Raw genomic sequence first — 9375 nt, forward strand, 5'->3', positions numbered from 1 at the left:
CACCTACACTATGCCTGCATACTATAACACACGTTCACTATTACTGCACCTTCACCATTCCTCCTGCCACTTTTCCAACAGGCCCTTGCACTGTCCTCGCAGGAGGGGCTGTTCCTGCGGCATCCCTTCCCTGTTTATGGACCGGGCGAGGTGTTCAGAAGCACTTCTCCTGAAGTCCGTGCGCCGCTGTGCAGCCCTTGCGCACTCCCTGCATATCCTGACACCTCTGCTGATGCTCAGCAGTTCCTGCAGCTTTCGCAGTAGCCCTGCAATTCCTGCACCGTCCCTGGGGCAAGTGAAAGGGCGGTGTCGCCTCTCACTGTTCCTTACACTCTTCCTGCGGCTTTTGCACCATTCCTGCATCACACAGGGCTCCTGTTTCCTCCTCCGCTGTTCCCGAGTTATATGCACTACTGTCCTTGCAGCCCAAGTGATGTTCCTGCAGCAAGCCAGGGCCTCCTTCCTCCTCCTCCCTGCTTTGTGCACCAGCCCTGCTTGCACTTTTCCTGCACTCTCTGCACTAACCCGTCAGATAATAAGACCCGAGACCCGCATGCCCGGCTCCTACAGCAATATCTATGCCCCTTCAACAGGTGAACTCCTCGTTCCTGCTGGCACTGTTCCTGCACCCGAGGAGGCCACCGTTCCTGCCTGTACTGTTGTTGCACTCTTTGCACTGTCCCAGAAGAAGATCAGACCCTCCAACCCCCAACCCTACAGGCTCTGTTCCTGCAGCCCTAGTGCTGTCTCCGTCCACTCCCAATGCATCCGAGGAGGCCACCATTCCTGCCTGCACTGCTCCTGCATCAGAGGAGGTCGCCGTTCCTGCCTGCACTGTTCCTGCATCAGAGGAGGTCGCCGTTCCTGCCTGCACTGTTCCTGCATCAGAGGAGGTCGCCATTCCTGCCTGCACTGTTCCTGCATCAGAGGAGGTCGCCATTCCTGCTTGCACTGTTCCTGCATCAGAGGAGGTCGCCGTTCCTGCCTGCACTGTTCCTGCATCAGAGGAGGCCACCATTCCTGCCTGCACTGTTCCTACATCAGAGGTGGTCACCATTCCTGTCTGCACTATTCCTGCATCAGAGGAGGCCACCATTCCTATCTGCACTGTTCCTGCATCAGAGAGAAGACCACTATCCCTGCCTGCACTGTTCCTGCATCAGAGGAGGCCACTATTCCTTTCTGCACTGTTCCTACACCGGAGGAGGCCACCATTCCTGTTTGCACTGTTCCTGCATCAGAGGAGGCCACTATTCCTGTCTGCGCTGTTCCTGCATCAGAGGAGGCCACCATTCCTGTCTGCACTGTTCCTGCACCAGAGGAGGCCACTATTCCTTTCTGCACTGTTCCTACACCAGAGGAGGCCACCATTCCTGCCTGCACTGTTCCTGCATCAGAGGAGGCCACTATTCCTTTCTGCACTGTTCCTACACCAGAGGAGGCCACCATTCCTGTCTGCACTGTTCCTGCATCCGAGGAGGCCACCATTCCTGCCTGCACTGCTCCTGCATCAGAGGAGGTCGCCATTCCTGTCTGCACTGTTCCTGCATCCGAGGAGGCCACCATTCCTGTCTGCACTGTTCCTGCATCAGAGGAGGCCACCATTCCTGCCTGCACTGTTCCTGCATCAGAGGAGGCCACTATTCCTGCCTGCACTGTTCCTGCATCAGAGGAGGCCACTATTCCTTTCTGCACTGTTCCTACACCAGAGGAGGCCACCATTCCTGTCTGCACTGTTCCTGCATCAGAGGAGGCCACCATTCCTGTCTGCACTGTTCCTGCATCAGAGGAGGCCACCATTCCTGTCTGCACTGTTCCTGCTTCAGAGGAGGCCACCATTCCTGCTTTCACTAGGCCTGTAGCACAAGAGCCCACTATTCCCGCTTGCACTCTTACTGCACTCGTTGCAGCGCCGCTGCAGAACGCGCGACCCAATTCTGCAAGATCTGTTCATAGAAACCTATCACTGTCCTCGCAAAAATCGAGGTCCTTGTTCCTGCTTGCACTACTCCAACTGCAGAAGGGTCCACCATTCCTGCGGGCACTGTTCCCACAGCAGGATAGGCCGCCATTCCTGCTTGCACTGCCCCTACAGTAGGGGAAGCCGCCATTCCTGCTTCCACTGTCCCTACAGCAGGGGAAGCCACCATTCCTGCTTGCAGTGGCCCAAAGAGCAAGGGAACCCCCCATTATTGCTTGCAATGTCCCGACAGCAGGAGAAGCCACCATTCCTGCTTCCACTGTCCCTACACCAGGGGAAGCCACAATTCCTGCTTGCACTGCCCCTACAGCAGGAGAAGCCGCCATTCCTGCATCCACTGTCCCTACAGCAGGAGAAGCCACCATTCCTGCTTCCACTGTCCCTACAGCAAGGGAAGCCACCATTCCTGCTTGCAATGTCCCGACAGCAGGAGAAGCCAACATTCCTGCTTGCACTTTCCTTGCAGCAGGAGAAGCCACCATTCCTGCTTCCACTGTCCCTACACCAGGGGAAGCCACCATTCCTGCTTGCACTGCCCCTACAGCAGGAGAAGCCGCCATTCCTGCTTCCACTGTCCCTACAGCAGGAGAAGCCACCATTCCTGCTTCCACTGTCCCTACAGCAGGGGAAGCCACCATTCCTGCTTGCAATGGCGCAAAGAGCAAGGGAAGCCACCATTCCTGCTTGCACTTTACCTACAGCAGGAGGAGCCACCATTCCTGCTTGCACTGTCCCTACAGCAGGAGAAGCCACCATTCCTGCTTGCACTTTCCCTACAGCAAGGGAAGCCACCATTCCTGCTTCCACTGTCCCTACAGCAGGAGAAGCCACCATTCCTGCTTCCACTGTCCCTACAGCAGGGGAAGCCACCATTCCTGCTTGCAATGGCCCAAAGAGCAAGGGAACCCCCCATTATTGCTTGCAATGTCCCGACAGCAGGAGAAGCCACCATTCCTGCTTCCACTGTCCCTACACCAGGGGAAGCCACAATTCCTGCTTGCACTGCCCCTCCAGCAGGAGAAGCCGCCATTCCTGCATCCACTGTCCCTACAGCAGGAGAAGCCACCATTCCTGCTTCCACTGTCCCTACAGCAAGGGAAGCCACCATTCCTGCTTGCAATGTCCCGACAGCAGGAGAAGCCAACATTCCTGCTTGCACTTTCCTTGCAGCAGGAGAAGCCACCATTCCTGCTTCCACTGTCCCTACACCAGGGGAAGCCACCATTCCTGCTTGCACTGCCCCTACAGCAGGAGAAGCCGCCATTCCTGCTTCCACTGTCCCTACAGCAGGAGAAGCCACCATTCCTGCTTCCACTGTCCCTACAGCAGGGGAAGCCACCATTCCTGCTTGCAATGGCGCAAAGAGCAAGGGAAGCCACCATTCCTGCTTGCACTTTACCTACAGCAGGAGGAGCCACCATTCCTGCTTGCACTGTCCCTACAGCAGGAGAAGCCACCATTCCTGCTTGCACTTTCCCTACAGCAAGGGAAGCCACCATTCCTGCTTGCAATGTCCCGACAGCAGGAGAAGCCAACATTCCTGCTTGCACTGTCCCTACAGCAGGAAAAGCCACCATTCCTGCTTCCACTGTCCCTACAGCAGGGGAAGCCACCATTCCTGCTTGCAATGGCGCAAAGAGCAAGGGAAGCCACCATTCCTGCTTGCACTTTCCCTACAGCAGGAGGAGCCACCATTCCTGCTTGCACTGTCCCTACAGCAGGAGAAGCCACCATTCCTGCTTGCACTTTCCCTACAGCAGGAGAAATCACCATTCCTGCTTGCAATGTCCAGACAACAAGGGAAGCCACCATTCCTGCTTGCACTGACCCTACAGCAGGAGAGTCCACCATTCCTGCTTGGATCTCCCCTACAGCAGGAGACACCACCATTCCTGCTTGCACTGCCTCTACCGCAGGAGACGCCACCATTCCTGCTTGCACTGCCCCTACAGCTGGAGACGCCACCATTCCTGCTTGCACTGTCCGTACAGCAGGAGAAGCCACCATTCCTGCTGGTCAGAAGTCCCATTCTGATCTGCACTGTTCCTGAAGCCCTTGCATTGTCCCTGCTCTGTCCCAGCACGCAGCAAGCCAGAGACCCACCCTATGAACTTTCCTGCAGCAATTGTACTGTAACTGCAGGTGCAAGTCCCACACCCTGCTCTGTTCCTGCAGTCTTGCAAGTCCCTGCAAACCGCATGTGGGACCCCTTTTTCCACTGTCACTGTTCAAGAAGCGTTTGTATTGTCCCTGCATGCAGCAGGCCAGATTTCCATTCTACTCTGAACTGTTCCTGCAGTCCTTGCGTGCAGCAGACGGGAGTTCTTTTTCTACTGTGACCTTTCCTGCAACAATTCTACCGGCCCTGCATGCAGCAGGTGGGAGACCCATTCCATTCTGCACGGTCTCTGCAGTCACTGGACGGTCCTTGAATGCAGAAGTCCGTTTTCCACTCTGACTGCTCCTGCAGCCATTGAATGCAGTAAGGAAGAGTCCTTTTCAACTCTGCATTGTTTCTGCATCCACTGCGCTATCCCTGCATGCAGCAGGTGAGAGTCCCACTCCACTCTGCTCTGTCCCTGCATGCAGCAGGCAGAGTCCCATTCCACTCTGCACTGCCCCTGCATGCAGCAGGTGAGAGTCCCACTCCACTCTTCTCTGCCCCTGCATGCAGCAGGCAGAGTCCCAATCCACTCTGCACTGTCCCTGTATGCAGCAGGTGAGAGTCCCACTCCACTCTGCTCTGTCCCTGCATGCAGCAGGCTAGTGTCCCATTCTCCTCTACACTGTGTCTGAAACCCTTGCACTGTCTCTCTATGCAGCAGATGAGAGTCCCATTCCAATCTGCACTGTCCCTGCATGCAGCAGGCAAGAGTCCCATTCCACTCTGCACTGTCCCTACATGCAGCAGGCTAGAGTCCCATTTCCCTCTGCACTGTTTCTGAAGCCCTTGTACTGTCCCCGTATCCAGCAGGCGAGAGTCCCATGACGCTCTGCCCTGTCCCTGTGTGCAGCAGGCGAGAGTCCCATTCCACTCTGCACTTTCCCCGCATGTAGCAGGCAAGAGTCCAGTTCTCATCTGCACTGTGCCTAAAACCCTTGCACTGTCTCTCTATGCAGCAGGCGAGAGTCCCATTCCACTCTGCACTGTCCCTGCATGCAGCAGGCGAGAGTCCCATTCCACTCTGCACTGTCCCTGCATGCAGCAGGCGAGAGTCCCATTCCACTCTGCACTGTCCGTACAGCAGATGAGAGCCCCACACGCCTGTGACCTGTTCCTGCGACCCTCGCACTGTGTCCTAGCAGTTGAGACCCCCTGTACCTCTATGCACGGTTCCTGGGGCAGGTGCACCCCAGCTATGACAGGACGTTGCTAGACCACCCCACCCGACTACTCCAGGTCCTCCATGCGAGCTCGCAAGCGCTTACCTGAGGGCGGAGGTCCGCAGCTCCCGGCCGGAGGGACGGGTCCGGTTCTTGGGGGGACAGTCCCGCTTGTCGTAGATGGGGGCTGAGGCTCGACGCCCAATGTTTATATACACCCAAGAAATCCGCCATTGACGTCAGTCCGTGGACATGGGCTGGGTGTAGATGAAAGGACGGGACTCACCAGCACCGAAATTCCAGCGAAGGCAGGCTGGAGTCACCCAGGCGGGCGGGGGAGGGGCGAAGCCCCAACACAGCCCCCACCCCGCTCCCGCGCCCACCTGTGAACGCAGACCACGGCAGGCGCTCATCCTGACCCGAGGAGCGCACCCCACCCTCACCCGCATCACCGAGCCTCCACCCCGCCGCCCCTCCCCCGCACATTTCTAATTAAATCATCGGGCGCCACGTGGGTGGCATTTCACCAAGGCGGGGGGAGGGGGCGGGGTGATAAGTACCACCCGAAGCAGGTGCAAGTGTGTGCCAAGCGAGAGAGCGAGAGGGTGCAGCAGAAAGTGGGGCCCAGGACCCTGCAGGCGCTGGGACACTAGAGGACCCCTCTGCAGGAGGGGTGGGGCCCTCTCCGTGCAGGGAGGGGGGACAGGGGGGCTGCCAGCGATTTAGGAGACGCTTTCATTAGTCAGGTGGAATTGCAACAGAAGAGGTGAGGAGTTATACCAGAGAGCTGTGAAGGAAGGGGGGTGGGGCGAAAAGAGGAAGGAAGGAAGGAAGGAAGGAAGGAAGGAAGGAAGGAAGGAAGGAAGGAAGGAAGGAAGGAAGGAAGGAAGGAAGGAAGGAAGGAAGGAAGGAAGGAAGGAAGGAAGGAAGGAAGGAAGGAAGGAAGGAAGGAAGGAAGGAAGGAAGGAAGGAAGGAAGGAAGGAAGGAAGGAAGGAAGGAAGGAAGGAAGGAAGGAAGGAAGGAAGGAAGGAAGGAAGGAAGGAAGGAAGGAAGGAAGGAAGGAAGGAAGGAAGGAAGGAAGGAAGGAAGGAAGGAAGGAAGGAGCGAGGTAGGGAGGGAAGGAAGGAGCGAGGTAGGGAGGGAAGGAAGGAAGGAAGGAGAGGGCGAGGTAGGGAGGGAAGGGAAGGAAGCGAGGGAGTGAAGGAAGGAGAGAGGGAGTGAAGGAAGGAGAGAGGGAGGTAGGACAGGTAAGGGGGAGAGGTGGGTTGAGGAAGGAAGTGAGGGAGGGAAGGAAAGAAGGAAGGAAGGGAGGGAGGGAGGGAACAAAGGAGGGAGGGAAGGCACTAAAGGGGACATATAGCAGCGAATGCAGAGAAGAGGTTGCATGGAAATGGCCTCCCACTGGTGCGGTGACTTTTTATGCCACTTTCGGTTATGATCCTGTCAAGCCTCCTTAATGTCGTGTTTCTCTGGCCCCCTCCACCAGCACTAAGCAGGCGAGGTTATGTTCAAAGGCTGACATTTCTAGGGGGTCCCCCATGCTAGGCAGGGCTGAGGCAGCCCCCTCTTCCTGTGGGCGGGACACGCTCTGCTCTGCACCCAGCCATCTATATCCTGCACGAGCCCCCCTGTGCGGTAATACACGAAACATCATTGTATACAATTAGTATTGTCCAACTAAAACCGGCACTCATTTTATCGATCTCAGAATGATAAAAGACCGAGTCTACCTTGCTATTTCATTAGCCTACCTGCACTACCTGTGATAAAAGCTGCCCGCAGTGCTGCAACACTGCTCCTGACTGCACTTCCCCTGACTGCAGTGCTGCCTGCAGTGCTGCAACACTTCCCCTGACTGCAGTGCTGCCCGCAGTGCTGCAACACTTCCCCTGACTGCAGTGCTGCAACACTTCCCCTGACTGCAGTGATGCCTGCAGTGTTGCAACATTTCCCCTGAGTGCAGTGCTGCCTGCAGTGCTGCAACACTTCCCCTGACTGCACTTCCCCTGACTGCAGTGCTGCAACACTTCCCCTGACTGCAGTGCTGCCCTCAGTGCTGAAACACTGCCCCTGACTGCAATGCTGCCCGCAGTGCTGCATCACTTCCCCTGACTGCACTTCCCCTGACTGCAGTGCTGCCCACAGTGCTGCAAAACTTCCCCTGACTGCAATGGTGCCCGCAGTGCTGCATCACTTCCCCTGACTGCACTTCCCTTAACTGCAGTGCTGCAACACTTCCCCTTACTGCACTTCCCCTGACTGCAGTGCTGCAACACTTCCCCTGACTGCAGTTCTGCCCGCAGTGCTGAAACACTTCCCCTGACTGCAATGGTGCCCGCAGTGCTACATCACTTCCCCTGACTGCAGTTCCCTTAACTGCAGTGCTGCCTGCAGTGCTGCAACACTTCCCCTGACTGCAGTGCTGCCTGCAGTTATGCAACACTTCCCGGAATGCAGTGCTGCAACACTTCCCCTGACTGCAGTGCTTCCCACAATGCTGTGACACTTCCCCTGACTGCAGTGCTGCAACAATTCCCCTGACCGCAGTGCTACCCGCAGTGCTGCAACACTTCCCCTGACTGCAGTACTGCAACACATTCCCGGACTGCAGTGCTGCCTGTAGTGATGCAACACTTCCACTGACTGCAGTGCTGCAACATTTCCCCTGACTGCAGTGCTGCCCGCAGTGGTGCAACTCTTACCCTGACTGCAGTGCTGCAAAACAAACCCTGCATGCAGGACTGCCTGCAGTGCTGAAACACTTTCCCTGATAGCAGTGCTCCCCGCGGTGCTGCAACACATCCCCTGACTGCAGTGATGACCGCAGTGCTGCTACACGAGCCCTGGCTGCAGTACTGGCCGCAGTGCTGCAGCACTTCCCCTGGCTGCAGTGCTGCTCAGAGTGCTGCAACACTTCCCCTGACTGCAGTGCTGCAAAACTTCCCCTGACTGCAGTGCTACCCGCAGTGCTGTAACACTTCCTCTGACTGAAGTGCTGCCTGCAGCTCTGCACAACTTCCCCTGACTGCAGTGCTGCCAGCAGTGCTGGAACTCTTCCCCTGACTCCCCTGACTACAGTGCTGCCTGCAAAGCTGCACCTCTTCCCCTGACTACAGTGCTGCCTGCAGCTCTGCACCACTTCCCCTGACTGCAGTGCTGCAACACTTCCCCAGCACGACGCGTCGACATCTATAAAGTGCCGTATTCCCAGATCTGCACGTGGGACTCGCCCTAAACGCAATCCCTTCAGGACACGTGGGACCTGTCCACGGTGCTGTACTCCCAACATTACTGCTTGCGGGAGTGGCCCTAAGTGGAATGGCTCTTTGCACGTGGCCGCTCTACTGTGGCGTGCACCATGCACCACACGCTGGATTTTCCGTGCACGGCACGTTCCACTTTTCCCAACATTTTTCGCTGTGGTGTAATCCCTGCACTGCACATGGGGCTTCAACTGTGCTGTAATCCGTACACTGCATCTGACACCTGCCCTAAATGTAATCCCTGCACTGCACGTTTGACTTGCCTCGATGGAGTCCCTCGCCCTACACATGCGAGGTTCCCACACTGTGATGCCTGCACTACAGTCGGGCCCGCCTGCCGGGCTGCAGTCCCCGCACTACCCGTGGGACTTACTATAAAATCATTGCGCTCCCTGCTGTGCTCCCTGCACTCCTCGCGGGACAAGACCTAGGGGTATGTTCTGCACTACACGTCGGCATGTCCACGGCGCTGTGTCCCCTGCACTACGAGCGGGCATTGCCCGCGATCCTGCAATCCCTTCGCGCGTGTGAGGCATGTTCACCTGCTGCAATAGCAGCATCGCGTGCCCCCTGTCCAGGGTGCTGAGGGGGCTTGCGCTACACGTGGGAGCTGTCCCCGGTGCTGTAGAAGGCGATGTAAATGAAATAGCTGTGAGGTGTGTTGCATTAGCGGTGCTGCACGTGGATCTATCCGCCTATGGTGTTATGATAATAACCGGCCCATATTTGGGACCCCTCTTAAGTGCCGGAACACCTGCGTTATATGTAGACCTGCCCGTGAGTTCTCAACACTCGCATTATATCTG

General features: G+C 56.9%; 1 protein-coding gene across 1 annotated transcript in view; it reads right to left on the minus strand.

Annotated features, from left to right (window-relative positions):
* The window catches only part of UCN (urocortin), a 49004-nt gene extending 43239 nt beyond the window's left edge, over positions 1 to 5765 (minus strand). Inside the window, exon 1 of the mRNA XM_069605495.1 lies at positions 5411 to 5765. The gene's annotated coding sequence lies outside the window, so the exon portion shown is untranslated. The remainder of the gene's footprint in view (positions 1 to 5410) is intronic.
* Positions 5766 to 9375: the final 3610 nt, after the last annotated feature.

This window comes from Ambystoma mexicanum, chromosome 4p, assembly GCF_040938575.1.
Source record: "Ambystoma mexicanum isolate Mex_15411 chromosome 4p, UKY_AmexF1_1, whole genome shotgun sequence".
Taxonomy (NCBI): domain Eukaryota; kingdom Metazoa; phylum Chordata; class Amphibia; order Caudata; family Ambystomatidae; genus Ambystoma; species Ambystoma mexicanum.